Raw genomic sequence first — 25,015 nt, 5'->3', positions numbered from 1 at the left:
TCCATCTGCCCATCACCCACACACTCCTCACCCTCTCCATCACCCACACACTCCTCCCCACCTTCTCCATCGGCCCATCACCCACAACTCTCCCCACACTGTTGATCTGCCCATCACCCACAATGATCAGCACCCTCTCCATCTGCCCATCACCCACACTCTCCACCCACCCTCTCCATCTGCCAATCACCCACACAGTCCTCCTCACCTTCTCCATCACCCCTTCCCGCACACACTCCTCCCCACCCTCTCCATCTGCCCATCACCCACATACTCTTCCTCACCTTCTCCATCAGCCCATCCCCCACACACTCCTCCCTACCCTCTCCATCTGCCCATCACCCACACACTCCTCCCCACCTTCTCCATCGGCCCATCACCCACAACTCTCCCCACACTGTTGATCTGCCCATTACCCACAATGATCAGCACCCTCTCCATCTGCCGATCCCCTGCACACTCCTCCCCACCCTCTCCAACTGCCCATCATCTGCACACTCATCGCACCTTTCCATCTGCCATCACCCACACACGCTTCCCACCCTCTCCATCTGCCCATAACCCACACACTCCTCCCACCCTCTCCATCTGCCCATCACCCACACTCTCCTCCCCACCCTCTCCATCTGCCCATCACCCACACACTCCACCCCACCCTCTCCATCTGCCCATCACCAACACTGTCATCCCCACCCTCTCCATCTGCCCATCACCCACACTGTCCTCCTCATCCTCTCCATCTGCCCATCACCCACACTCTCCTCCTCATCCTCTCCATCTGCCCATCACCCACACTCTCCTCCCCACCCTCTCCATCTGCCCATCACCCACACACTGCACCCCACCCTCTCCATCTGCCCATCACCCACACACTCCTCCCCAGCTTCTCCATCGGCCCATCTCCCACACACTCCTCCCTACCCTCTCCATCTGCCCGTCACCCACACACTCCTCCCCACCCTCACCTGCCAATTACCCTCCACAGAAGTAACCGGACACACTGGGAGACCCAGGTGCTTTGTGTGTTACCACCACTACATGTACCGTGTTACCAAGATTCACCCTGACCTCCCTCTCCCAGTCAGCACCACCACCACTTGCCCCAGTTACCCTGTCAGTCCCGGTGGACTTTAGCACCCGGGGGAGCAGGGGAGCTCAGGACCCGCCGCCCGCGGCTGTTGCTGAATCCGCAGTGTTTCTGTTCCGTTGACGGATGCGGTGAACGAGTTAAAATTAATGGATCGATAATTCTCACATCGTGTTTATTTCACTCTCTACACATTTATATTTACACTGACTGACTCCTGACGCCAGTCCCGGACCCGGCCCGTTTACAGACGCGGAGCGGAACCGGAGCAGATTCTCAGCCACTGGTTTTCATTCCAAGGCCCGAAGAAAGGATAAAGTTTCTCCGTGAATTAATTCCCACTGAAGGTGTGGAGATGGGACTTGGTCTCCGCGTTGTAAAATGAAACTGTCCCGGACTCGTAACTGAGATAAACTCCCACCCTCCCGGGGATGGGACCGGCAGGGAGACGGGACAAAGGGGAGGTGAGAACCCAGATCGTGTCATCAAACCGCTCGATGATCCAGAATCCGGTCTCCGGACTCCATGTGACCTCTCCCTTCCTCTCCACAGACTCTGCGGCGACTCCCAGCCACCAGCGCCGATTCCCCGTCACCTCCACCTCCCAGTAATGTCTCCCCGATGTGAATCCCTCCGATCCCAGCACACAACACCGGTCTGTGAACCTCTTCCCGGTGTCAGGGAGATTCCTCTGGGTCCCGGTCAATCTCACACTCTTCCGATCCTCAGACACCTCGAGCCGCGGATGCGCCGTTTCCACATCCAGGGTGACAGAGACTGGGGGGAGAAGCAGAGAATTAGAGAGTCCCCGGGGATCGGGGGGGAGACTCGGGCAGCGCGGCCCCGGGGATCGGGGGGGAGACTCGGGCAGCGCGGCCCCGGGGATCGGGGGGAGACTCGGGCAGCGCGGCCCCGGGGATCGGGGGGAGACTCGGGCAGCGCGGCCCCGGGGATCGGGGGGAGACTCGGGCAGCGCGGCCCCGGGGATCGGGGGGAGACTCGGGCAGCGCGGCCCCGGGATCAGGGGGAGACTCGGGCAGCGCGGCCCCGGGACCGGGGGGAGACTCGGGCAGCGCGGCCCCGGGGATCGGGGGGAGGGGAGACTCGGGCAGCGCGGCCCCGGGGATCGGGGGGAGTCTCGGGCAGCGCGGCCCCGGGGATCGGGGCGAGACTCGGGCAGCGCGGCCCCGGGGATCGGGGGGAGACTCGGGCAGCGCGGCCCCGGGGATCGGGGGGAGACTCGGGCAGCGCGGCCCCGGGGATCGGGGGGAGACTCGGGCAGCGCGGCCCCGGGGATCGGGGGGAGACTCGGGCAGCGCGGCCCCGGGGATCGGGGGGAGACTCGGGCAGCGCGGCCCCGGGGATCGGGGGGAGACTCGGGCAGCGCGGCCCCGGGGATCGGGGGGAGACTCGGGCAGCGCGGCCCCGGGATCAGGGGGAGACTCGGGCAGCGCGGCCCCGGGACCGGGGGGGAGACTCGGGCAGCGCGGCCCCGGGACCGGGGGGAGACTCGGGCAGCGCGGCCCCGGGAATCGGGGGGAGGGGAGACTCGGGCAGCGCGGCCCCGGGGATCGGGGGGAGTCTCGGGCAGCGCGGCCCCGGGGATCGGGTGGGAGACTCGGGCAGCGCGGCCCCGGGACCGGGGGGAGACTCGGGCAGCGCGGCCCCGGGGATCGGGGGGAGGGGAGACTCGGGCAGCGCGGCCCCGGGGATCGGGGGGAGTCTCGGGCAGCGCGGCCCCGGGGATCGGGGCGAGACTCGGGCAGCGCGGCCCCGGGGATCGGGGGGAGACTCGGGCAGCGCGGCCCCGGGGATCGGGGGGAGACTCGGGCAGCGCGGCCCCGGGGATCGGGGGGAGACTCGGGCAGCGCGGCCCCGGAGATCGGGGGGAGACTCGGGCAGCGCGGCCCCGGGGATCGGGGGGAGACTCGGGCTGCGCGGCCCCGGGGATCGGGGGGAGACTCGGGCAGCGCAGCCCCGGGATCGGGTGGGCGACAGGACCCTTTCCCGGGGTTTTACCCACACACAGCGGATGGACAACCGGCATCTTCCCGAGGTTTTTCCTCGACATGGAGAGCGGATTTTCCTCTATCAACAAACACAAAATTCTGGAGGATCTCAGCTGGTTCCGGAGTTCAGAGTTCAATTCCGACACCATCTGTAAGGAGTTTGTACTTTCTCCCTGTCACCTTGTGCATTTCCAATGAGTGCTCCCAATTCATCCCTCAGATTGGGGAGGAGTGGACAGCGAGGAAGACCATCATTACTTGCAGTTGGATCTGGGGCAGCTGGGAAAATGGGCTGAAAAGTGTCAGCTGGAATTTAATGCAGACAAGTGTGAGCTGTTGCTCTTCGGTAGGACCCCGCTGTCGGTCTTTCACAGTGAATGGTCGGGCACTGAGGAATCTGTTCCACAGCAGATCTGGGAACACAAGTCCAGAATACACCGAAAGTGGTGTTACAGGTAGATAGGGTCATAAAAAAAGCTTTTCTTTGGCCTTCATAAATCAAAGTATTGAGTACAGGAGATGGATGTTATGTTGAAGTTGTATGAGATGTTGGTGAGGCCTAATTTTGAATATTGTGTGCAGGTTCAGTCAATGACCTACAGGAAAGATATAAACAAGTTTACAATTGTCATGGGGGGAGGTTGGGAACGGACCCAAAAGCAAGACACAGACACTGAACTACCAGGAATAGGACTGGGCATGAGAAGGAAGCAAGGGAAGTGAGGAAGAAAGGACGCTGGACATGACACAGGCCCCGAACGAGGCAAGGATTCCAGGCCTGGGCTAAGACTAGACGAGGATAGTGGAACCAGGACATGGAACTGGGAACTAGGAGCCTGGGCTTGGGCTTGGGGCCAGAGACTGGACAAGGACCCAGAACCTGGGTCTTGACTCTGGCTCGGACTCCAGAACCAGGTGAGGAAAAGACGTGGCTACAGGACGAGGAGAGTCACAGGACGGGACGAGAGACTCCCGGACAGGACAAGGGAATCCCAGCACAGGACGAGAGAATCCCAGCACCGGGCTAGGCAAGGTATTCCTGTGCTGGGTGAGGCACCTGGACATGATGAGAATACAGAGCCTTGGTCAAGGAAGGACAGGAATGCAGAACACAGAGCCTTGGGTCGAGGGAGAACAGGAACGCAGAACACAGAGCCGGGACCCCTCCTTGGATACAGGACGTAGGGCCGGGGCTTTACACAGAACGCTGAACACAACGAGACAGTTCCCAACACTTTTATCACATTGGCATTCAGAAATCAAAGTATTGAGTACAGGAGATGGTTGTTATGCTGAAGTTGTATGAGATGTTGTTGAGGTCTAATTTGGAATATTGTGTACAGTTTTGGTCACCTACCTACAGGAAGGATGTAAACAAGTTTGAAAGAGTACAGAGAAAATTTCCAGGGATGCAGCCGGGATTGGAGGACCTGAGTCATAAGGAAAGATTGAATAGTTTAGGACTTTATTCCTGTAACATAGAAGACTGAGGGGAGATTTGATAGAGGTATACAAAATTATGAGGGGTATAGATAGGGTAAATGCAAGCAGGCTTTTTCCATGGCGGTTGGGTGGGATTACAACTAGAGGTCATGGGTTAACGGTGAAAGATGAAAAGTTTAAGGGGAAGATGAGGGGAAACTGCTTCATTCAGAGGGTTGTGAGAGTGTGGAACGAGTTGCCAGCCCAAGTGGTGCATGCAAGCTCGATTTAAACATTTAAGAGAAGTTTGGACGGTACATGGATGGTCGGAGTTGGAGGACCATGGTCCCGGTGCAGGTCGATGGGAGCAGGTAGTTTAAATGCTTCAGTATAGACCAGATGGGCTGAAGGGCCTGTGCTGTTAGTTTCTATCACTGTGTGATGCTCATACAAAGACATAACAGTTTGAAGGTTAAATGGTCATTGTACATTGCCCCGTGATTAGGCTGGTTTTAAATAGTTGGGGTGCTGGGTGGAGCGGGTCGTTGGTCTGGGACGGCCTGTTTCACACTGTCTCTAAATAAATAAATAACCTCTTCACTGTCCATGAAACCACCAATTTTAGAGTCCTTCACAAACCTACTAAACACGTCACCTACATTCTCTCCAAATCATTCATATGAATGATGAGAAACAGTGGACCCAGCACCGATCCCTGCAGAACAACCACTGGTCACAGGACTCCACCCAGACAAGTCTGTATCCTATTCCAGATCGTACTGTCTCCCATCTGATCTAACTCTCTGCTACCTTGTCAAATCCCTCGCTAAACTCCATGGAGACGATGTCTACTGCACTTTCATCAGCTGTAATTTATTTATTGAGATACAGCACGGAATAGGCTCTTCCGGCCCTTTGACCCCCACCACCCAGAAACCCCTCATTTAATCCGAGCCTGACCATGGGACTAGTTACAATGACCCCCACCACCCAGCAACCCGATATAATCCGAGCCTGACCATGGGACAAGTTACAATGACCCCCAGCACCCAGCAACCCCTGATTTAATCCGAGCCTGACCATGGGACAAGTTACAATGACCCCCACCACCCAGCAATCCCTGATTTAGAACGGGTTAATTGGATTGTGGGAAGAAGCGGAGAACCTGAAGGAAACCCCCACAGTGCAAGTTACAATTACCAATTTACTTGCCACCCGGTACGGGTTTGGACTGTGAAACCGGAGAACCCGTAGGAAATCCACACGGTCACGGGGAGAACGTACAAACTCCTTACAGCCAGTGACGGGACATGAACCCGGGTCACTGGTACTGTAAACCGTTGTGCTAACCACTATGCTACCGTACCGTCCATGCAGAAAACCAAGCTGGGTCTCCCTGATTAGTCCTCGCCTTTCCGAATGAATGTCGATCCTGTCTCTCAGAATCCCCTCCATTAATGAACCCACCTCTGACTTTAGGCTCACTGGTCTGTACTTCCCAGGCTTTTCCCAACAGCCGATCTTCTATAAATGTTCAACATTAGTCTCCCTCCAGTCTTCTGGCCCCTCACCCGTAGTTATCGATGACACACATATCTCCAAAAGGGCCTCTCAATTTCTTCCTGAGCTTCTCACAATGTCCTGGGATACACTTGATCAGGACCTGGGGATTTATCGACCCTTCTGCATTTTAGGACCTGCAGCACATTTGCTTCTGTAATGTGGTAGAAAATGAAGTCGATCATCTTCTGTAACACGGGGGAATTGAGGGCCCTGTGGAACTGGCACAGAAGAGGAGCTGAGCCCTGGGACTGAGAAATGATGACAGGGAGGTTTAGAAGGATACGGGCCAAATGCAGGTAAACGGACTGGGAGGTGATCTGACAGAAATATATAAGGTTATGAGGGGTGTAGATTGAGCAGAGGAGAAGGGGAGTGATGAGACAGGAGTCTGAAGTGACTGTGGACTGAAGATTGGTGAAAGATGGCAGGCAGCTTGTTCCAGGTAGCGGAAGGGTGGGGAGTGTGGACTGTGGAGTTGGGAGACACTGGGAAGTGAAACCAACAACAACACAGTGAAAGTTTTGATCGCTAGTCGGAGCGGGGTTGCGGGGATAGTTGGGAGATGGGAAGGTGGGAGACAGCTGTGGGAGGGTGAAAAACAGGAGCACAAAGGCTAACCTGTACTGGAATCTGATCACTAAAGGAGGTTCTACTCTATCCGCCCAAAGGGGAACTTCCCAGTGGCCAAACATTTTAATTCCCATTCCAAAATGTCGGTCCATGGCCGCCTCTTGTGCCAAGATGAGGCCATCCTCAGGATGGAGGAGAACACCTTGTATTCTGCCTGGGAAGCCTCTGACCTGATGGCATGAATATTGATTTCCTCTTCAGGTAAAATTTTTCTCATCCCCTCCCTCTTCTTCTATTCCCCACTCTGGCCTTTAACCTCTTCTTACCTCCTTATCACTACTCCCTGGGTCCCCTCCTCCTTCCCTTTCTCTTATGGTCCACTCTCCTCTCCGATCAGATTCCTTCCTCTCCAGCCCTTTAGCTTTCCCACCCCCCACCCCCGGCTTCACCTAACACCTTCTCGCTAGCCTCTCTCCCCTCTCCCCACCGTTTTATTCTGGCATCTCCCCCCCACTTCAATTTTAGTCCTGAAGTAGGATCACAGCCCAAAACATCAACTGTTTATTCATTACAATAGATGCTGCCTGACCTGCTGAGTTCCTCCAGCATTTTGTGTGTGTTGATTTGGATTTCCAGCATCTGCAGACTTTTTCCTGTTTATGACAATGGGAACCATTAGGGGAGAGATGAATGGCAGATGGAACCAGGACCAGATGGGGGAGGGGTGGAAAGCCTGTGGTGAACTGTGTGTGTAGATGGAAACAGAAGGTGAAGGGGGATGAATATGGGTGATAAGGGTCTCCTTTCCCACAAACCCTCTCCCCACAGCCCCTCATTAGGACAGAGGATGAATTTGCAGAGACTCTGGCAGATATATTTGCTTCACATTTCCCCACAGGTGAGCTGCTGGAAGATTGGAGGGTGGCTCAGGTGCTGCCGTAAGAAAGGCTGGAAGGTCACACCAGGGAACTCCAGGGGAGTCCAGAACTAGAGGGCAGAGACTGAAGGTGAGAGGGGAAAGTTTTTCAAGGGATCTGCAGGGCAACTTCCTCATGGTGAGGGAAGTGGGTACGTGTGGAATTTGCTGCCAAAGGAAGCCGTAGAAAGAGGTAAAATTAAAATATTATAAAATCAATTTAGACAGGTACAAAAATAGGCAATGGTTAGAAGGATATGGGACAAACACACGGAAATGTGTCTGTGTCTCTGACAATGTGTCCCACTCCGATGGTGCATTTGCATATTATCAATATATCAATGTATCAATGTGTGCGTGTGTGTTGGTTGTGGTAAATATCAGTGAGTGTGTGTACACAATGAAGGTGAGTGTGCATATTGAACTATTTGGATGTTACAGTGAGTCTTCACATGTCCAGTGTGTGTTGACAATGTGTGACACGTGTGTGAATTGTTCAAATAGAAACCATTCACTGTGTCTGAAGAGAATAGTTTCCAGGTTACTGAGGGGACTAACAATGCTGAGGCTCTGACTACAATCTGCTGAGCCTTCTTGTGAATGTGTGTGATGGAGATTTGCCAGACCAGTTATGCTGTGTCCACCAATGTTAATGCTGATTGGTGTGTCCGGGCTCAGTCTCAATGTGGTGGTTTGATCACAACAGTGAGACTCGCGAGTCCAGCAGGGGGCAGAGCTGAGTCAATCAGACTGCGGTCACGGACAGGTCAGACAGGGTGAGAGGCTCGAAGGACTGGTGTATTTTTCTGACAATCCCTGTCACCACAGTGATACCAGATTTTATCCTCTTTAATGACATTAATGGAATATTAATTCCAGAGCTACCATGTCAGGATTCAAACCCGTGCATTGGCTTGTTTGTCCAGTGCAAATGGGATCAGGATGCAGTGATTTGACCAGTGAATTGTTTGTATATTTGCCCCTGGTTTGGTGTGTTCAAGGGTCTGACATCTCCAGCTGACCATGTGGCAGTGATGCCTCCCGGCAGGTGGGGTTGGTGCCGGAATGAATCTGTATGTTTTACCTCGCTTAATGCCGTCAAACGCTTCTCCCAATGCTGTGTCGAACAAATAGGGGTGATAGAATTTTTCAACCAGCAGGGCACCGTCTGTCACTGACAATGTCTTGTCATCATCACTAATCCTGTAAATATTATACATCTAGTTATAAACTGAACATCCGTGATATTTGAACTATTTTACAAATCCACACAGAGTTTCAGTGAAGACCATGTCCTACCTCCTCTTCCGACGAGCTTCCTCCTGAAATAAATCAAACACAGATCTCAATTGACTGAGACTGACCATCGGCATCCGAACAGCAGGAATCTGAGACAAGTTATTACAAGCTGCTGAAAATTCCCACTTAACTCTTTCCCACTGAAACGAATGGAGAAAGAGGAGAACGACGGGAGAAAGTACAAGGAATGTTTATGAAATTTATACCATAACTGAGAGGATGGAACTTACAGGAGAGACTGGACAGGTTGTGTATTTTTATCTGGATACGATGTCAGGGAGGATCAGATGGAGGAATTTAGTATTCCAAATGGATTTGATGGGGTGGGAGTGGAGAAAATGTTTCTCCTTGTGTGAGACCAAAAGTCAGAGATAAAGCATCAGTTGGTTGTTAATAAATCCCACAAGAAATGTGTTGAAGAGAATATCAGAAACACACTCACAGCCTGTGACTGTAACTGGATGTTACTCTGAGTATCGGGGATATTATACGTGGGAATCACAGAAACGACCACCAGCTCAGTGCTCTGATCAGAGTAACCCATTCCCGAGAAGGTTGCAGACTGTCCTGTGATGTACAGATGTTGTGGGAGGCCGGTTTGGGACAATGACAATTCTGAACAGTCAGGATGTCCTGACTGGTGGAAATCAGTTTCCAACTACAGAATTTGTGATAGAATGCATCATTTTCTGATGGTGCACTTTTACAGAAACAAACTGAAATCTCTTACCGTGAGGAATGTGATATTTTCTTGTTTATCCATCCGTTCCTGTAACTTTGAGATTTCCTCCTGGATGGAATTTAAATTCTCTTGAATCTCTCGAAGATTTTTCTCCATTGGATTCAGAATCCTCTCCTCTTCTTCCCTGAGATCTCGGAGCGCACGCTGCTCTTTCTCAGTGAGAACCCGGCGCAGTTCAGCAAAATGGGATGTGATCTGGGACTGAAGACTGTGTGACTGTTCCTGTCAATGAAAGGAGAGGCTAGTTTAATATTTGAGGCTATTTTTTGTATTTCCTTCTGACATTGAAGGTAACCATTCAGCCCATTAACGTCTCTGCTGCTTCCTAGAACAATCCCCTCCATCACATTCCCCCACGTCTCCCTGAAACATATACTCCGTCTCTGACCCACTAACTCCGACCGGATTCACAGACCACCCAATGTCACAAGGTTAATTACAGTCGCCAATTTACCGTTCAACCATGCAATGTCGGCTAAAGGAAGGTACTGGTTACGGGTATAACCTGCAAACTCCACGCAGACAGCTCCAGGGGTCAGGATCGATCCCAGGTTAATGGAGCTGCGATATTCTGCTATTCTGCATTAAAGGGAACAAAACTACACAGCGAATTTGCAAATTCTGCTCTGGAATTCTCACCCGAACTCCAGAAATCTTCTCTTTCTGTTGTTGCTCCATTTCCTCGAAGTCTGATTTCTTTTCAGTGAGAGAGTCTAAGGAAGATTTAACCCGACCCTGGGAATCAGAGAGTAAAGATATTAGACCAAAATATGCAACTAAGTAAACAGTTGATCAAAAACGGGTTAATTTTACCTTGTAGATTTCAACGGCTTCGGTAACCGGCATGAAGTTGTGAGACTTGTGTTCCCGCGCATCTCTACAGATCAGGCAGATCAGTGTCTCGTCCGTCTCACAAAACAGCTTCAGTTCTTCCCCATGTTTCTCGCAGTGAAGTTTACTTTCCTTCTCTTTCGGATTCAGGTTTAGTTTTCGAGCTTTCTCAGACAGATTTGCCAAGGCCCGATTGACCTTGAGGGTGCGGTCCGCAAACTCCTCTCTACATTCCGGGCAGGAGTTTCTCTCCTCCCTTTCCCAACACCGTGTGATGCAGGAGCGGCAGAAGTTGTGTCCACACTCCAGTATAACCGGGTCGGTGAAGAAATCCAGGCAGATGGGACAAATTGCCTCCTCGGTCCAACTCTCGACCTGTCCTTTCGAAGCCATGTTAACTCCCGGTACTTCCTGGTTCAGGATCCTTTCACTTTCGGGGAGCTGCTGAACGCCTGCAGTACCGCGGCTGTCCACCAGGGGCGCTGCAGTCTGGGGAATGAATGTTCCTTTTCAGTGAAACAGGAATCGTGTTCATTTCCACAGCAGCGATCAGAAACACATTAAACAAGTCTAACATAGATAAAGCCGGAGAGAAGAGCATGGTTCAGTCTACGGCAGAACTGAAAGGGCAAGTCCTGAAAAGAGCGACAGAAGGGACTGTAAATGCAAGAGTCTGGAAGGAACTAAGCGAGTCAGACATCATTTGTGGAGAAAAATAGAAGATATTCCGGGTTGAGACAGTCCAGACGAAGGTTCTCTACGCGAAATGTCAATTGTCCATTTCTCTCCACAGTTGCTGCCTGACCCTCGGTGTTCCTCCAAAAGCACGATTCGTTTAGCTGGAGGACTAAAGAGAGACTGAGGTGTAAAAACAGTGAATAATGTAAATTTATAGCAACTATTAAATCAGTTAATGGTATGGGACACGGGATGTGGAGAGAATCTGCTATGAGGAGACTGATGCTGTGCCGATGACAAAGATGTGTCTGCAGGAATCACCACAGGACTGGACATTGCACGTCACAGTGTGGAAAACATTCAACTCCTGATTTCCATTTCCCTGCTTGACCCGGCCCGGCTCCAAAGATCTGGTCTCACTTGTTCGGAACAGGGTCCACGTGTGGAAATGATTTCCCCGCCTGTCTTCTGAACCCCATCAGCCCCAGAGAGCAGGGGCATTGGGCTGGAATCTCCACTCACAAACACAGGAGATTCTGCAGATGCTGGAATTCCAGAGCAACACACACAATATCCTGGAGGAACTCAGCCGGTCAGGCAGCATATGGAGAGGAATAAACTGCGTTCAAGGGTCTCGGTCTGAAACGAGGACTGTTGTCCTCTCCACAGCTGCTGCCTGACCCCCTGAGTTCCTCCAGTATTTTGAGTGTGTTGCTCTGCAATCTCCACGTAGCTGAGTCTGACAGTCTTCATCAGGCAGCGTCCACAACAGCAGCTCGAGGGACAGAGGGACTGGGGGTTGGATTGTGGGTGTGGGGACCAGTCTCCCACTTAAATATGGTTCAGATGGAACAGCACAGAAAGAACCTGCCAGACAGCAGTGGGGAGTTTCAGGAACAAGTCAGTTTATTCAGACCCTGTTACAGTGGACATCAGGGAACAATTCGAAGATCAAAGATCTCCAGATACTCAGGCCACAGGACATCTCTGCAGGAACTCCTCAGGACAGAGTCCTCAGCCCAAACACCCTCAGCTGCTTCCTCAACGACCTTCTGTCCATCGTAAGGTCAGAGGTCAAAGATATCTCTGATATACTCAAAGATACTCCACTGAGTCAATAATCGTACGGGTTCCTGTTATACAATGGTGACATGTGGATTTCACAAAAAATCATCAGAAACCTACATTTCTCTGTAATATTTGGCCTTTGATTATTTCTATGTGGTCTCTCTCGATCTGACTGACAACCATTTCCCAATGCTCTCTGTAATTCATTGTCTTCATTTCTGACCCTGTTTTCCTGCCGTGACTCTCCTTATCTGATGATAAACTCTCCTGCCGTGGTCTGCGATCCAACCTCCACCTGTTTACCTTTGATCCAGTGAGCTTCACCTTGCTGACTGAACACGTCCACAGTCTAATCACTGACCTGACTGTCATATCGTCACCTCTCAGTCACCTTCTCCCTTGGTCTAACCACTATAATTTCCCAAATGGTAAGGCAGCTAGTTTAAATATTTTATCAGCTCTACCAATTCTCATGATTCCCAGAGATCCCTCCCTCAGACATCACTGCCTGACACTGTGTGGTGTGATTGTCACTTGCCACCTATCAGCCCAGGCCTGGATATTGTCCAGGTCTTGCTGCATTTGTGTTGTGGGCTGCTTCATTACCTGAGGGGTGGTAGATGGTGCTGAACATTGTGTCGTCATCAGTGACCATCCCGACCTCTGACCTTACGATGCACAGAAGGTTGTTGAGGAAGCAGCTGAGGGTGTTTGGGCTGAGGACTCTGTCCTGAGGAGTTCCTGCAGAGATGTCCTGTGGCTGAGATGATCGGCTCCAAACACCACAACCATCTTCTTTGTGCCGGGGATGACACACAGATTCCCACTGATTCCCCCATTATTCCTTCACTTGCACTATTTATTTTATAATTCATAGTGATGTTATGTCTCTGCACTGCACTGCTGCTCAAAGCAACACATTTCACATCATATATAACAGAGATAATTAACCCGATTCTGATTCTGTTTCCGCAGATTAGTCAGGCCCAGTGATCTGTCTGATCCGACCTCTTCATATCATGTGTGGAAACCCTCCCAACATCCCATAATCTCTCCGTTCATCCATCGGATCACCCCTCCCCACACACACAACAGTAAACACAACTCCTTCCCTCCACAAATGTGAGATCTTACAGAAGGCAGGATCCTCAAGTCAGGTCGGAGCTCCTGCAGGTTGCAATATTTAACCATATAACCATATAACAATTACAGCACGGAAACAGGCCATCTCGGCCCTTCTAGTCCGTGCCAACGCTTACACTCACCTAGTCCCACTGGCCCGCACTCAGCCCATAACCCTCCATTCCTTTCCTGTCAATATTCCTATCCAATTTTACTTTAAATGACAATACCGAACCTGCCTCTACCACTTCTACTGGAAGCTCATTCCACACAGCTACCACTCTCTGAGTAAAGAAATTCCCCCTCGTGCTACCCTTAAAATTTTGCCCCCTAACTCTCAAATCATGTTTTCTAGTTTGAAACTCCCCTACTCTCAATATAAAAAGCCTATCCACATCAACTCGATCTATCCCCCTCATTATTTTAAATACCTCTATCATTCCCCCTCAACCTTCTATGCTCCAAAGAATAAAGACCTAACTTGTTCAGCCTTTCCCTGTAACTAAGCTGCTGGAACCCAGGTAACATTCCAGTAAATCATCTCTGTACTCTCTCTATTTTGTTGATATCTTTCCTACAATTTGGTGACCAGAACTGTACACAATACTCCAAATTCGGCCTTACCAATGCCTTGTACAGTTTTAACATTACATCCCAACTCTTGTACTCAATGCTCTGATTTATAAAGGCCAGCATAACCAAAAGCTTTCTTCACCACCCTATCCACATGAGATTCCACCTTCAGGGAACTATGCACCATTATTCCTCGATCACTGTGTTCTACTGCATTTTTCAATGCCCTACCATTTACCATGTATATCCTATTTGGATTATTCCTACCAAAATGTAGCATTTATCAACATTAAACTCCATCTGCCATCATTCAGCCCACTCTTCTAACTAGCCTAAATCTCTCTACAAGCTTTGAAAACCTATTTGTTTATCCACAACACCACCTACCTTAGTATCATCTGCATACTTACTAATCCAATTTACCACCCCATCATACAGATCATTAATGTATATGACAAACAACATTGGACCCAATACAGATCCCTGCGGTACACCACTAGTCACCGGCCTCCAACCTGACAAACAGTTATCCACCACTACTCTGTGGCATCTCCCATCCAGCAACTGTTGAATCCATTTTACTACTTCAATATTAATACCTAACGATTGAACCTTCCTAACTAACCTTCTGTGCAGAACCTTGTCAAAGGCCTTATTGAAGTCCATATAGACAACATCCACTGCCTTACCCTCGTCAACTTTCCTCATAACCTCTTCAAAATTTCAATAAGATTTGTCAAACATGACCTTCCACGCACAAATCCATGCTGATTGTTCCTAATCAGACCCTGTCTATTCAGATAATTATATATACCATCTCTAAGAATACTTTCCATTAATATACCTACCACTGACGTCAAACGGACAGGCCTATAATTGCTAGATTTACTCTTAGAACCCTTTTTAAACAATGGAACCACATGAGCAATACACCAATCCTCCAGCACCATCCCCGTTTCTAATGACATTTGAAATATTTCTGTCAGAGCCCCTGCTATTTCCACACCAACTTCCCTCAAGGTCCTAGTGAAGATCCTGTCAGGATCCGGAGATTTATCCGCTTTTATTTTCCTTAAAAGTGCCAGTACTTCCTCCTCTTTTTTTCTTCATAGTTTCCATAACTTCCCTACTTGTTTCCCTTACCTTACACAATTCAATATCCTTCTCTTTAGTGAATACTGAAGAAAAGAAATTGTTCAAAATCTCCCCCACCTCTTTCGGTTCCACACATAGCTGTCCTCTCTGATTCTCTAAGGAACCAATTTTATCCCTCACTGTCCTTCTGCTATTAATATAACTGTAGAAACCCTTCGGATTTATTTTCACCTTACTAGCCAAAGTAACCTCGTATCTTTTAGCTTTTCTAATTTCTTACATAAGATTCTTTTTACTTTCTTTATATTCCTCGAGCACCTCATTTACTCCATGCTCCCTATATTTATTATAGATCTCCCTCTTTTTTCGAATCAAGTTTCCAATAACCCTTGGAAACCATGGCGCTCTCAAACTTTTAACCTTTCCTTTCAACCTAACAGGAACATGAAGATTCTGTACCCTCAAAATTTCACCTTTAAATGACCTCCATTTCTCCATTACATCCTTCCCATTAAACAAATTGTCCCAATCCACTCCTTCTAAGTCTTTTCGCATCTCCTCAAAGTTAGCCTTTCTCTAATCAAAAATCTCAACCCTGGGTCCAGTCCTATCCTTCTCCAAAATTATATAGAAACTAATGGTATTGTGATCACTGGACCCGAAGTGCTCCCCAACACATGTCCATCACCTGACCTATCTCATTCCTTAACAGGAGATCCAACACTGCCCCTTCTCTATTCGGTACCTCTATGTATTGCTGCAAAAAACTATCCTGCACACATTTTACAAACTCCAAACCATCCAGCCCTTTTACAGAATGGGCTTCCCAGTCTATGTGTGGAAAATTAAAATCTCCCACAATCACAACCTCTGCTTACTACAAATATCTGCTATCTCCTTACAAATTTGCTCCTCCAATTCTTGCTCCCCATTAGGTGGTCTAGAATATACCCCTATAAGTGTCACTACACTTGTCCCATTCCTCAATTCCACCCAAATAGTCACCCGAGACGAGCCCTCTAATCTATCCTGCCAAAGCACTGCTGTAATATTTTCTCAGACAAGCAATGCAACACCTCCCCCTCTTGCCCCTCCGATTCTATCACACCTGAAACAACGAAATCCAGGAATATTTAGTTGCCAATCACACCCCTCCTGCAACCATGTTTCACTAATAGCTACAACATCATATTTCCAGGTATCAGTCTGTGCTCTAAGCTCATCCACCTTTCTTACAATGCTCCTAGCATTAAAATAGATGCATTTAAGAAACTCTCCACCTCTTCCTCTGTTTATCCCTAACAATGCGATCAACTTTATTATCTTTTTCTTCCTTCTCCCTTACATCTTCAGTCTGAGCGCTACCCTTCTCTATCACCTGCCTATCCTCCCTCACACACTGTCTACTAGCTTTCTCTATTTGTGAAATAACCTCCTCTCCACTAGTCTCTTCAAATTGATTCCCACCCCCCCCCCAACCATTTTAGTTTAAAGTCTCCCCAGTAGCCTTAGCAAATCTCCCTGCCAGGATATTGGTTCCCCCAGGATACAAGTGTAACCCGTCCTCTTTGTACAGGTCACACCTGCCCCAAAGGAGGTCCCAATGATACAGAAACTTGAATCCTCAACGCAAAGTCCTGATGTATGCCCGTCAGAATTCACCAGGACACTGCGCTTTGGGGCATCCTCAACGCAAAGTCCTGATGTATGCCCGTCAGAATTCACCAGGACACTGCGTTTTGGGGCATCCTCAACGCAAAGTCCTGATGTATGCCCGTCAGAATTCACCAGGACACTGCGCTTTGGGGCATCGCTCAACGCAAAGTCCTGATGTATGCCCGTCAGAATTCACCAGGACACTGCGCTTTGGGGCATCGCTCAACGCAAAGTCCTGATGTATGCCCGTCAGAATTCACCAGGACACTGCGCTTTGGGGCATCGCTCAACGCAAAGTCCTGATGTATGCCGGTCAGAATTCACCAGGACACTGCGCTTTGGGGCATCCTCAACGCAAAGTCCTGATGTATGCCCGTCAGAATTCACCAGGACACTGCGTTTTGGGGCATCCTCAACGCAAAGTCCTGATGTATGCCCGTCAGAATTCACCAGGACACTGCGCTTTGGGGCATCCTCAACGCAAAGTCCTGATGTATGCCCGTCAGAATTCACCAGGACACTGCGCTTTGGGGCATCGCTCAACGCAAAGTCCTGATGTATGCCCGTCAGAATTCACCAGGACACTGCGCTTTGGGGCATCCTCAACGCAAAGTCCTGATGTATGCCCGTCAGAATTCACCAGGACACTGCGTTTTGGGGCATCCTCAACGCAAAGTCCTGATGTATGCCCGTCAGAATTCACCAGGACACTGCGCTTTGGGGCATCCTCAACGCAAAGTCCTGATGTATGCCCGTCAGAATTCACCAGGACACTGCGCTTTGGGGCATCGCTCAACGCAAAGTCCTGATGTATGCCCGTCAGAATTCACCAGGACACTGCGCTTTGGGGCATCGCTCAACGCAAAGTCCTGATGTATGCCCGTCAGAATTCACCAGGACACTGCGCTTTGGGGCATCCTCAACGCAAAGTCCTGATTTATGCCCGTCAGAACTCACCAGGACACTGCACTTTGGGGCATCGCTCAACGCAAAGTCCTGATGTATGCCCGTCAGAATTCACCAGGACACTGCGCTTTGGGGCATCGCTCAACGCAAAGTCCTGATGTATGCCCGTCAGAACTCACCAGGACACTGCGCTTTGGGGCATCGCTCAACGCAAAGTCCTGATGTATGCCCGTCAGAATTCACCAGGACACTGCGCTTTGGGGCATCGCTCAACGCAAAGTCCTGATGTATGCCCGTCAGAATTCACCAGGACACTGCGCTTTGGGGCATCCCTCAACGCAAAGTCCTGATGTATGCCCGTCAGAATTCACCAGGACACTGCGCTTTGGGGCATCCTCAACGCAAAGTCCTGATGTATGCCCGTCACACACCACCAGGACACTGCGCTTTGGGGCATCATCAACGCAAAGTCCTGATGTATGCCGGTCAGAATTCACCAGGACACTGCGCTTTGGGGCATCCTCAACGCAAAGTCCTGATGTATGCCCGTCAGAATTCACCAGGACACTGCGCTTTGGGGCATCCTCAACGCAAAGTCCTGATGTATGCCCGTCAGAATTCACCAGGACACTGCGCTTTGGGGCATCCTCAACGCGAAGTCCTGATGTATGCCCGTCAGAATTCACCAGGACACTGCGTTTTGGGGCATCCTCAACGCAAAGTCCTGATGTATGCCCGTCAGAATTCACCAGGACACTGCGCTTTGGGGCATCCTCAACGCAAAGTCCTGATGTATGCCCGTCAGAATTCACCAGGACACTGCGCTTTGGGGCATCGCTCAACGCAAAGTCCTGATGTATGCCCGTCAGAATTCACCAGGACACTGCGCTTTGGGGCATCGCTCAACGCAAAGTCCTGATGTATGCCCGTCAGAATTCACCAGGACACTGCGCTTTGGGGCATCCTCAACGCAAAGTCCTGATTTATGCCCGTCAGAACTCACCAGGACACTGCACTTTGGGGCATCGCTCAACGCAAAGTCCTGATGTATGCCCGTCAGAATTCACCAGGACACTGCGCTTTGGGGCATCGCTCAACGCAAAGTCCTGATGTATGCCTGTCAGAATTCACCAGGACACTGCCTTTTGGGGCATCCTCAACGCAAAGTCCTGATGTATGCCCGTCAGAACTCACCAGGACACTGCGCTTTGGGGCATCGCTCAACGCAAAGTCCTGATGTATGCCCGTCAGAATTCACCAGGACACTGCGCTTTGGGGCATCCCTCAACGCAAAGTCCTGATGTATGCCCGTCAGAATTCACCAGGACACTGCGCTTTGGGGCATCCTCAACGCAAAGTCCTGATGTATGCCCGTCACACACCACCAGGACACTGCGCTTTGGGGCATCATCAACGCAAAGTCCTGATGTATGCCGGTCAGAATTCACCAGGACACTGCGCTTTGGGGCATCCTCAACGCAAAGTCCTGATGTATGCCCGTCAGAATTCACCAGGACACTGCGCTTTGGGGCATCCTCAACGCAAAGTCCTGATGTATGCCCGTCAGAATTCACCAGGACACTGCGTTTTGGGGCATCCTCAACGCAAAGTCCTGATGTATGCCCGTCAGAATTCACCAGGACACTGCGCTTTGGGGCATCCTCAATGCAAAGTCCTGATGTATGCCCGTCAGAACTCACCAGGACACTGCGCTTTGGGGCATCCCTCATGACACTAAGCTGAGTGGAAAAGCAAATTGTACAGAGGATGTGGAGAGTCTGTGGAGGGATATAGATAGGTCATGTGAGTGGGCCAAGGTCTGGTAGATGGAATTCAACGTTGGAAAATGCAAGATCATCTACTTTGGAAGGAATAATAGAAGAGCAGATTATTATTTAAATGGTGAGAGATTGCAGCATGCTGTTGTGCAGAGGGACTTGGGAGTGCTTGTGCATGAATGGCAAAAAGTTGGCTTACAAGTAAAACAGGTTATTAAGAAAGCAAACAGAATGTTGGCCTTCATTGCTACAGGGATTGAATTCGAGAGCAAGGAGGTCATGCTGCAACTATACAGGGTCCTGGTGAGGCCGCAGCTGGAGTACTGTGTGCAGTTCTAGTCTCCATACTTGAGGAAGGATATATTGACTTTGGAGGTAATGCAGAGGAGGTTCACCAGGTTGATTCCAGAGATGAAGGGGTTAACCTTTGAGGAGAGATTGAGTCGCCTGGAACTATACTCTCTGGAATTCAGAACACTGAGAGGGGATCTTATAGAAACATACAGAATTTTGAAAGGGATAGATAAGATAGTAGGAAAGTTGTTTCCATTGGTAGATGAGACTAGAACTCGGGGGCATTGCCTCAAGATTCAGGGGAGAAGAGTTAGGACAGAGATGAGTAGGAACTGTTTTTCCCAGAGAGTGGTGAATCTGTGGAATTCTCTGCCCAGGGAATCTGTTGAGGCTTCTTCACTAAATATATGTAAGATTCAGTTAGATCGGTTTTTACATACTAGAGGAATTAAGGGTTATGGGGAAAAGGCAGGTAGATGGAACTGAGTTTATGGACAGATCAGCCATGATCTTATTGAATGACGGAACAGGCTCGATGGGCCGGATGGCCTACTCCTATTACTCTACAACAGTCAGGTTCGTGAACCAGCGTGGAAAGCTGTTCATAACAACACTGAACTGTCTCCACAATCTAGAGACTCGATTTCAAAGACTCTACATCTCATGTTCTCTGTGTTATTTATATTTTTATTGTTATTGTTTGCTTGATTTGTCTTCTTTTACACATTGGTTGTTTGCCAGACTTTATTTAAACATAGTTTTTTTTCTAATGTCTATTGCATACTTTTTCCTGAAAGAAAATGAATCTCAAGACACTATATGGGGACAACAATATATGTACTTTGATGATAAATTTAACCTTGACTCTCAGTTCCCCCTGCAGTACCGGCACCGAGCAGCAGGTGGCGGTCCTGCACCGTGAATCGCCGCCATCCCTTTGCCACGCTACGTAGTTGTTTGACACGCTACAGCAGTCTTGTCTAGTCCACACTCCCTCTCCTTACGTTGAATTCCATCTACCAGACCTTGGCCCACTCACATGACCTATCTATATCCCTCCACAGACTCTCCACATCCTCTGTACAATTTGCTTTTCCACTCAGCTTAGTGTCATGAGGGATGCCCCAAAGCGCAGTGTCCTGGTGAATTCTGACGGGCATACATCAGGACTTTGCGTTGAGGATGCCCCAAAGCGCAGTGTCCTGGTGAGTTCTGACGGGCATAAATCAGGAATTTGCGTTGAGGGATGCCCCTTACCAGGGAGGGTTCCTCACAGACTGAGGGGATCACAAGGTAAAGAAGTCTTGGAACACAGTGATTCAGCAGCTGTCGAGGAAACAGTCACCAACTGACACAGACATGATAGACAGTCAGAGTCTCTTTATCCTCAGCGTGGGAATGTCAAATACTACAGGGTGTAAATACGACAGGTGAGAGGAGAAGGTTTAAAGGAGATTGATGAGGTAAGTATTTTTTTACACAGAATGGTCGGTGCCGGAACGTGCTGTCAGGGGAGGTGGTGGAAACAGACACAACAACAACATTTCAGTGACATTCAGACAGACACATGAACAGACAGGGAATGGCGGGTTGTGGACCATGTACAGGCAGATGGGATGAGATTGAATTGGCACAATGTTCAGCACAGACTTGTGGGCCAAATGGCCTGTTCCTGTGCTGTATTGTTCAATGTTCTGTGTTCAGCAGCTGTTGACGCAGCAGTCAACAACAACAACTGGTATTTTGGTACAGTCGCTGTGTAAATGCAGTAAAGTGTCCCGGGTGCTTACACAGACGTGTTTCTCACTGGATACATAAACAATGAATACAACAAACTCTGCATCCTGTTACAAACACTGGGGACAGTGGAGTGAATACAGTCAACACGGGGTACAGAGGATGCTTTACACAGAGTGCATTGGTTACCGCTCCCCTGTGTAATCCAACAGACTGAAGACCAAAAAATTAAAAGACACAAAGATCGATTTGTGTTTCAAGAAATTGAGAAACAGGAACAGTTGTGGCCATTCGGCCCCTTGCTCCTGCTCTGACCTTCACTCAGAACATGGCTGATCATTGACCCCAGTGCCAATTTCCTGCACCATCCCATCATTGCTGTTCCTCTTAAATCCAGAAATATTTTGTAGAGAATTCCACAGATTCACCACACACTGAGAGTGGAATTTTTCCTGATCTCTGTCCTGCTGAGGCGACCTCTGATTGTGAGTCTGTGACCCCTGGTTCCACACCCCATCCAGGGGAAACATCATTCCTGCCTCTACCCTGTCAATACCCAGTGAGACCACCTCTTCTAATTATGAGACAGTCTCAGTCAGTGTAATCTCCCCGAGGACACTATATGAAGGGTAAAGCTTTAAAGTAAGATCGTCAAAATTGAACCGGGATGTTCAAGACATGTTATTGGACACAATGAGTGGTATCTTCCTGGAATGCTCGGCCGGGATGGGGAGTTGTGAAAGCAGATATGATCGTGATATTTATCAGACATTTAAACAGGGAAATGAACAGACAGCGAATGGAGGATATGGATCTTTTGCGGGCAAATGTGGTTACATCCTGGGCAGCATAGACAGCGTGGGCAGAATGGCCTGTTCCTGTGCTGTACTGTTCTGCGCTCAGTGTTTGAAATATCACAGCCAGGGGCCCAGCAATTTCTTCCCTGGACTCCCACCATGACAGAGGATGCACTGGATCAGACCCCGGGATTTATTCAGCTTTCTGTGTTTAAGCTGGCCAGCCTCCTTTGTAATGTCAGCATGTTTCAGGACATTCGTATTCTCCTCCCGGAATTCCCCAGCTTCCATCACCTTCTCCACAGTAAATACAGATGAGAAGTATTTATTTCAGACCTCACCCATCTGCTGTGTCTCCACACAGAGATGACCACACTGATCCTTCAAGGGACATATTCCCTCACCAGTTACCCTTTTGCTTTCCACAGACTCACAGAATCTTTTTGGAGTGACCTTTATCTGACCTGCTAAATCTATCTCATATCCACTTTTGCTCTCCTGATTTTCTCTCTGCAGTGTTCTCCACACCCCTTCTACTCCTCAAGGACCCCAGCTGGTTTCCCCTGAATTACGACTCCATCTGAACCAGAGCCTCAATAACCCTCGTCAGCCAGGGTTCCCTCATCCCTCCAGTCTTGCCCTTCACTCTAACAAGGACCGGCTGATCCTGAACCTTTACAGACTCAGACTCAGTTTTAAAGCCGCTCACTTGTCAGGTGTCTCTTTACTGGGGACCACCCTCCAGTTCTACACCTCTGTTTATTCCCCGACCCCTTCAATGCCCCCTCAGTCAGTCTGTTCACTGTTCTGAACATCAGAAATAGCAGCAAGAGGAGGCTGTTCAGCCCCTCACACCTGCTCTCCCATTGAATAAGATCAAAACCACCTCACTGTGCTACAGATGCAAAGGACATGACAGAAGTGGGGGTCAGAGAAGAGGGGGAGTTGTGATGTTGATTAGGGAGAACATCACCACAGCACTTAGAGAGATCCTTGTGGGGAACGGCCAGTAGGTTATTGGTAGGAGTCAGAAATATGGAGATGTTCACTTTGCTGGGATTGTACTGTAGGATGCCAAATGTCAGTGAGAATCAGAAGAGCCCATGTGTAGGGAGAATGCAGATAACTGTTGGAATATCAGGGTTGTAATAGTCAGAGACTTCAGCTTCCCTAACATTGACTGGGACAGACACAGTGCCGATGGTTCGGACAGGGTAGAATTTGTGAAGAGTGTCTGGAATGGATTCACTAGCAACGTGTAGATGCCCGACTAGAGGAGGGGTCACGACCCCTCTCAGGCCATGACTCTGGGCAAGTGGTTGACGTGACAGTGGGGTGGGGGGCACGTTGGGACCAGTGACCATCATTCCGTTAGACATAAAATAGTCATGGAAATACCTGTGAACTCGTCCTGAATTGGATCGAGGTGAATGCTGATGGGATCAGACGGGAACATGATGGTTGTTTGGTCGAGGCTGTTCACAGGTCCAGGCACACAAAGCTGCAGAAAGTTGTAAACTCAGCCAGCTCCATCATACTTTACTGAAATCCATACACACTACATCCACTGCTCTAGCATCATCAAGGTGTTTTGTTACATCTTCAAAGAACTCAGTCAGGCTCATAAGGCATATGTCTCCTCTACTGTCAAGATGAATCCACACTCAGGTTGGAGGAACAACACCTTATATACCGGCTGGGTAGCCTCCAACCTGATGGCATGAACATTGACTTCTCTAACTTCCGTTAATGCCCCTCCTCCTCTTCTTACCCCATCCCTGACAATATTTAGTTGTTTGGTTTTTTTTCTCTCTCTCTGCCCATCACTCAGCCTGTTCTCCATCTCCCTCTGGTGCTCCCCTCCCCCTTTCTTTCTCCCGAGGCCTCCCATCCTATGATCCTTTCCCTTCTCCAGCTCTGTATCACTTTCGCCAATCATCTTTCCAGCTCTTAGCTTCATCCCACCCCCTCCGGTCTTCTCCTATCATTTCGCATTTCCCCCTCCCCCCACTACTTTCAAATCTCTTAGTATCTTTCCTTTCAGTTAGTCCTGACGAAGGGTCTCGGCCCAAAACGTCGACAGTGCTTCTCCTTATAGATGCTGCCTGGCCTGCTGCGTTCCACCAGCATTTTGTGTGTGTTGTGAGGGTTGACATTATTGTGATTGATGAAATCCAGCAGGGCAGTGATGAGGTCGATGGTCACAGTCTTTCCCCAGGGGAGGGGAGTCCAAACTAGAGGATATAAATTTAAGGTCAGACGGTAAAGATTAGCAGGGGACCTGATTGGCAAATTTTCCACACAGACGGTGGTTGGTGTATTGGAGGGGTCGTGACTGTCACCTGCCGATTACCTGGTCGAAAGACACACCACCTGCCAATCAAAGTTTGACCCCTCCTCGCCCAACAATGCACAGCCAACCATTGGCCCCTTTAATTAGCCGTGTACTTGGCCTCGGGCAATTAGCCTTTGTAATCAGCTTAACTCGACTGGCACCGAGCCTTTGACTTCCCTGTGAATTACCTGGGCTGGACTCACCAGTCCTGCTGCACTATAAAGGAAGCCACGTGTGCTTGAGCCGCTGTCATTTTTGCTGTCTCCGAGGGACCACCCAGCTGTCGGTGAGTTGTGCATTGGATAGGGTTGGAGTGTGAGTATTGTCCCTGAGCAGAAGAGCCGTGCCTGCACAAGTCAAGGGGGGCGGATATCGTATTGAGTGTGAGTGTGAGTGTGAGTGTGTGTGTGTGTGTGTGTGTGTGAGTGTGAGTGTGTGTGTGAGTGTGTGTGTGTGAGTGTGTGAGTGAGTGAGTGTGAGTGTGTGTGTGTGTGTGTGAGTGTGTGAGTGAGTGAGTGTGAGTGTGTGAGTGTGTGT

The 25,015-nt window shown here is 49.7% G+C and overlaps 1 pseudogene; it reads right to left on the bottom strand.

Annotated features, from left to right (window-relative positions):
* Window positions 1–1,331: 1,331 nt before the first annotated feature.
* LOC140721846 (zinc-binding protein A33-like) overlaps window positions 1,332–25,015 on the bottom strand; it is a 53,815-nt pseudogene continuing 30,131 nt past the window's right edge.

The sequence above is a fragment of the Hemitrygon akajei genome, chromosome 2 (assembly GCF_048418815.1).
Source record: "Hemitrygon akajei chromosome 2, sHemAka1.3, whole genome shotgun sequence".
Classification (NCBI taxonomy): Eukaryota; Metazoa; Chordata; class Chondrichthyes; order Myliobatiformes; family Dasyatidae; genus Hemitrygon; species Hemitrygon akajei.
The sequence above is the reverse complement of the archived record's forward strand: the minus strand, read 5'-3'. Positions and strand labels throughout refer to the sequence as shown.